General features: G+C 44.5%; 1 long non-coding RNA gene across 1 annotated transcript; it reads right to left on the reverse strand.

The window, feature by feature from the left end:
• Window positions 1–411: 411 nt before the first annotated feature.
• On the reverse strand, window positions 412–5,427 carry LOC107301052. The gene is made up of 2 exons (XR_001549259.1): window positions 5,338–5,427; window positions 412–568 (listed from the first exon to the last, which is right to left on the reverse strand). It is a non-coding gene; the product is annotated as an uncharacterized LOC107301052 (long non-coding RNA).
• Window positions 5,428–6,534: the final 1,107 nt, after the last annotated feature.

The following is a 6,534-nucleotide window of genomic DNA, read 5'->3' on the forward strand; positions in this document are numbered from 1 at the left end:
AAGCTCAGAGAGCACGCAGACTCCACATTCCTCCTCCTCCTCCACCACCACCTCCACCATCTCCTCCACCACCTCCTCCTCCTCCACCACCTCCTCCTCTACCTCCTCCTCTCCTCCATAAACCCCACTCCCTTCTAGCACTGATGGTATTATCTAGTTGAGTCATGAAACGTCTGCAAGATAACCACCAAGCTCAGAGAGCACGCAGACTCCACATTCCTCCTCTTCCTCCTCCTCCTCCTCTCCATAAACCTCACTCCCTTCTATCTCTGATGGTGTTACCTAGTTGGGTCATGAAACATCTGCAAGAAAACAAGCAAACTCAGAAAGAACCAGAGACCCCAGAAAGACATGTTTTTTGGCCAGAGCGTGGTGTTATAGGGAAAAAAGAATCCAACCGAGCCCACGGCATAATTCGTCACCAGTGGCACTTTTTAATGGCAGTCTCTCTCGACTCTCTTAATACCAACATGGCGGAGAGGGATAAGCTTCCGAAACAAACTCAGGATGAATAATATAGCTGTCCCTCTCCGGCCCTCCAGATCTCTTAAAATGACTCGTGTCCCATCTGCAAGGAGAGAAAAAGAGAATTAGCAAAACCCATCAGGGCTGTATATCCAACTATCCACCACACCAAAGTCTTCCAACCTTCTTACTCCAAGGGATCTAAGTGACCAACCCTCACGGTTTCCCTACTAATGAGTGGGTGTGCTAGGATTTGGGGTCCAAACAGATGGGGATGGCTAGCAAATCTAGACAGCATACTAAAAAGCAGAGACATCACCCTGCCAACAAAAGCGCGTATGGTCAAGGCCATGGTTTTCCCAGTTGCAATGTATGGCTGTGAAAGATGGACCATAAGAAAGGCTGAGCGCCAAAGAATGGAGGCCTTTGAACTCTGGTGCTGGAGAAGACTCCTGCGAGTCCCCTGGACTGCAAGGCGATCAGACCGGTCAGTCCCAGAGGAGATCAGCCCTGACTGCTCTTTAGAAGGCCAGATCCTGAAGTTGAAACTCAAGTACTTTGGCCACCTAATGAGAAGGAAGGACTCACTGGAGAAGAGCCTAATGCTGGGAAAGATGGAGGGCAAGAGAAGAAGGGGACGACAGAGAAGGAGGTGGCTGGATGGAGTCCCTGAAGCAGTAGGAGTGAACTTCAATGGACTCCAGCAGATGGTAGAGGACAGGAAGGCCTGGAGGAACATTGTCCATGGGGTCACGATGGGTCAGACACAACTTCACAATTAACAACAACAACAGTTAGAGAAGGCTACCCCTAGTCTTACAAAATCCTCTTATTTCCTGTCTAGAAAGAAAGAATGAACAAGTTTGCAAAGGTTAATCATCAGGCCAATGGGGAAAAAGGTACGTGATTTTTTCCAGCAGGAATATTTGGTTGGGGAAAAGGAGACTTAATCTCCGAAGGTCCTGGCACGAGTGGTTTCACCCATCTATTCCTTCACCTTTTTCTATTTTAATTTAAAGGACAAGTTTCTAGTACTCATGGTTTTTCAGTGAGGGCTGAGAAGAGTTGGTGGGTTTTTTTCCAGCAAAAATATTTGGTTGGGGAAAAAGGAGAGTTTAATCTCTGAAGGTCCTGGCATTAGAGGTTTCGCCCATCTATTCCTTCGCCTTTCTGTTTTAATTTTAAAGACAAGTTTCTAGTACTCGTGGCTTGCTGTGAAAGTGGGTGAGTGGTCAAGAGCAAATGACAGAAGTTGGCATCCACAAGTTTGAAAGTTGCCAAAGTTGGACACCCCTACTCTAGATGACAGGTAGTCCCCGACTTACAACAGCTTGTTTAGTGACCATGGAAGGTTACAACGGCACTGAAAAAGTGACTTAGGGCTGTTTTTCACACATACAACCGTTGCAGCATTCACGTGATCAAAATTTGGACTCTTGGCAACTGGCATGTACTTATGACGGTTGCACTGTCCTGGGGTCGCGTGATCCCCTTTTGCAGCCTTCCGACAAGCAAAGTCAATGGGGAAGCCGGATTCACTTAACAACCGTGTGACTAACTTAACAACTGCAGTGATTCACTTAACAGGGGCGGCGAGAAAGGTCATAAAATGGAGCAAACCTCACTTAACAACTGTCTCGCTTAGCAACAGACATTTTGAGCTCAACTGCGGTCGTAAGTGGAGGACTACCTGTAAAAAGACACAATTCCTCCAGCAGAGATATTTGGCTGGAGAAAAGGGGAGGTTTAGTCTCTGAAGGTCATGGCACTAGAGGTTTCCCCCATCTATTCCTTCACCTTTTTCTATTTTAATTTTAAGGACAAGTTTCTAGTACTCATGGTTTTGCAGTGAGTGGTCAAGAGGCAATGGCAGGGTTGAGAAGAGTTGGTGATTTTTAATCTCTGAAGGTCCTGGCATTAGAAGTTTCACCCATCTATTCCTTCACTTTTCTATTTTAATTTTAAAGACAAGTTTCTAGTTGCTGTGAAAGTGGGTGAGTGGTCAAGAGCGAATGACAGAAAATGAGAAGAGTTGGCGTCCGCAAGTCTGAAAGTTGCACAGGTCGGACATTCCTTTCTAGATTAATTGGCCGAATCAATTAATTTAAATTGGGAGGGATATTATCAACTTCCTGGTCCTGGTTCCCACCCCTGTGAGGCAGTTGCGCAAAACCTGGCACGGCTTCCCAAAATAGCCATAAAACTATGCAGCAGCAGGAAAAGCAATCAAAATATCTTGGGGGCTGGAAACTTAGAGCAGGCGTGTGATGTCGCAACTTTGCTGAAGCCAGTCAAATCCGGAAGATCCAGAAGTTATAAGGGAGCTTGAAGTGGGGTAAAAAAAAACCCCCAATACTTTGATTTTGGGTTTTACTGATTAGATTGATGTTGTTGTTATAGAAATGGCTAGTTTATGCTATTGTAGGAAGATAAAAAATTGAGGTTCGATGCTGCCTTATTTTACTGCAACAGAGAGAGTCGGAAATCAATGCCTTTTTTTTCTCTCCCCCCGTTTTCACACTTCTCTTTTCCCCTTCCCTTTGTTCCCTACTACTTGCTTTTGTATTTTCGTATTTTATAGCAATAAAAATAAATATGTAAAAAAAAGCATATTTTGACAGGGCCTCCACCTTGCCCTGAGGCCTGTCTTGAGTTCCCACAGTTAGCCCTTGACTTGTGACCCAAATTGCCATTGCTAAGCAAGGGGGTTATTAAGTGAGTCACACGCCCAATTTTACGACTCTTTTCTCCTCGTGATGGTTAAGCAGATCCCTGCCGTTGTTAAGTGAATCACAGAGTCATTAAGTAGATCTGGCTTCACCCCTGTTGACTTAGCTCTCAGAAGCTGGCTGGGAAGTCGCGAATCACAAGAGATGGGGCACCCATCATAAATACATGCTGGTTCGCGAGGGTCCGAATTTTGATCTCCTGATTATTGGGAGGATCGGTTTTAGCTTACTGTTTTGAGTGCTACTGCAACTTCAAACCATCACTAAATGAATGGTGGTTAGGTTGAGGACCACCATCTTGTTCAGCCCTTTGCTCACTTGGAGGAATCTATTCCATCATTCCCAATAAGTGGTCATACAGCCTCACTGGGAAACCTCCAATAAGTGGAGACCACAAGGTGATTAAGGAGACCCACCTGCCAGACTAGAGTAGAGTAGAGTGGAGTGGAGTGGAGTGGAGTGGAATAGAATAGAATAGAATAGAATAGAATAGAATAGAATAGAATAGAATAGAATAGAATAGAATAGAATAGGGGACTAGACTAGACTAGACTAGACTAGACTTGAATAGAATAGAATAGAATAGAATAGAATAGAATAGAATAGAATAGAATAGAATAGAATAGAATAGAATAGAATAGCTGAGTTAGAAGGGACCTTGGAGGTCCAAACCCTATACCATTTCAGACAAATGGTTGTCCAATCCCCTCTTAAAAACTTCCAATGTTGCAGCATTCATAACTTCTGGAGGCAGGTTGTTCCACTGATTAATTGTTCTCACGGTCAGGAAATTCCACCTTAATTCCAGGTTGCTTCTCTCCTTGATTATTTTCCATCCATTGCTTCTTGTCCTGGTGCTTTGGAAAGTAGGCTGATTGACTCCCACCCCCTTCTTTGTGGCAATCCCTGAGATATTGGAACATTGCTATCATGTTCCCCCTCATCTTTCTCTTCATTAAACTAGACACACCCAATTCCAGCAACCATTCTTCATATGTTTTAGCCTCCAGCCCCCTAATCATCTTTGTTGCTCTTCTCTGTAGTCTTTCCAGAGTCACAACATCTTTTTTACATTGAGTGAGGAGTCCTAGATCAGGACTTCTAACCAATCAGAATAGAACTGGGAGGGACCTTGGAGGTCTTCTAGTCCAACCCCCTGCTCAAGCAGGCCGGTCAAAGATGAGGTCTACAGAAGGAACTATAGGTAATCCTCAACTGTTGCGGTATCCCCATGGTCATGTGATCAAAATTCAGACATTTGACAACTAATTCATATTTATGACTGTCGCAGCGTCCCGGGGTCCTACGATCTCCTTTTGTGAGCTAGCAAAGTCAAACGGGGAAGTTAAATTCACTTAATAGCCATGTGACTAACTTAACAAGTGCAGTGATTCACTTAACAATGGTGGCAAGAAAGATTGTAAAATGTGGCAAAACATAATTGTCTTGCTTAGCAACAGGAATTTTGGCCTCAGTTATGGCGTAAGTCAAGGACTACCTATAGTAGGCAGAGATTGTCTATCTCAGGGGTCTTCAAACGTGGCCCTTTTGTGACTTGTGGACTTCAAGTCCCAGAATTCCTCAGCCAGGCATGCCTGGCTGAGGAATTCTGGGAGTTGAAGTCCACAAGCCATAAAAGGGCCAAGTTTGAAGACCCCTGGTCTGGATCTAAGCCTGTGGTTTCATCAAAATGGCCAACTGAGGAATTCTGGGAGTTGAAGTCCACAAGTCACAAAAGGGCCAAGTTTGAAGACCCCTGGTCTGGATCTAAGCGTGTGGTTTCATCAAAATGGCCGACTAAGGAATTCTGGGCATTGAAATCCACAAGTCACAAAAGGGCCAAGATGGAAGACCCCTGGTCTATCTGGTACTTTCTCAGCTACTTACAAGGCAGCCCTAACACCAACCAACCAAGATATATGTAAATATTACTCCAAGCTACATCTAGTCCTCAACATACAACTATCCACTTAATGACTGTTTGAAGTTATGATATCCCCGAAAAAAGGGACTTATGACTGTTTCCTTCCTGTTATGACCACATCCCAGAAATATCAGTGCTGCCACCCAACTTAGTTTTTCAGTCAAACAAAACATGCACATGGGTGGCAGTCGTCTTGCACTCAGGTTTTGGAGTCCTTACTTAAGGTTCATATACGGGAAAGATGGCGGCAGGGTTGGCAAACGTGCACAGAGCATCATGTCCACCTGGTGGTCGTAGTACGGGAAACTCCTGGAAGAGAAGAGAAGGGAGAGGATCATCATTAGAAGCATCAACAGACTAAATTATGGAGATTCTCAATCATTCAAGTCACAGTTGTCCCAAAGATACTTTCCTTATTTCAACTCACTTTGACCAGATGTGTGCTCATTGTATGGTTTTGCTCTACAGCAATATTTCTCAACCTTGTCCACTTGAAGTTGGGTGGACGTCAACTTCCAGAATTCCCCAGCCAGCCATGCTGGCTGGAGAATTCTGGGAGTTGACGTCCACCCATCTTCAAGTGGTCAAGGTTGAGAAATACTGCTCCATGCTATGCAAACCTTTGACCATTTCTGTATGTGGTTTAGATGACCAATCTTTGTTCAGGGTTCTACAGGCCCAGCATCCATCCTGGTGTAGACCTGATTTCTCTTCATTCACACCTTCTAGGGCTGATCCTAGTCTCAATCGTGGCTTTTAGGCAAACCACTAGTTTGCTGTCCTCAATAAGAAGATGACATTTGATGGGTTGTTCAAGCATGCCAGGACGGGGGAATCAGAAGTTGGGGGCATCTGAACAGCCGATTGGTGGGGGATGTAGAACAGCCTCTCCTGAAAAAGTTCTTTAGAAGCCCTCAACTTCCTGTTCATCTCAGAAGTATGTTGAGCAAGACGTGCTGATGTTTCACTATCAGTCAATCAGAATAGAGCTGGAAAGGACCTTGGAGATCATCTAGTCCAACCCCATGCTCGAGCAGGAGACCCTAGACCATCCCAGACAAATGGCTGTGCCTAGTGTCTTCTTGAAAACCTCCAGTGATGGAGCACCCATAATTTCTGAAGGCAATCTGTTCCACTGGCTAATTGTTCTCACCCTGGTTAATTGTTCTCACAGTACTAGCTGTACATTTTTGAAGTGTACATGAAGCTGTGTTTGACATTGTGACTTCTGAGGGCCCTATACATTTTTGTCTTTGTGGGCCCCCTCCCTCTATAAAAACAAAAGTATTGATCAAAATAAGAGAGCTGCTGTCTATCCCACATTTTTTTTCTATCTTACCAAGAAGTAGGTTGTGGTCTACTTTACCTTCCTGAAGTATTTCTGAATTTTGTCACTCTCCCAAAACTTACTTACAG

The sequence above is a fragment of the Protobothrops mucrosquamatus genome, unplaced genomic scaffold (assembly GCF_001527695.2).
Source record: "Protobothrops mucrosquamatus isolate PMUCROS unplaced genomic scaffold, P.Mucros_1.0 scaffold9748, whole genome shotgun sequence".
NCBI lineage: Eukaryota > Metazoa > Chordata > Lepidosauria > Squamata > Viperidae > Protobothrops > Protobothrops mucrosquamatus.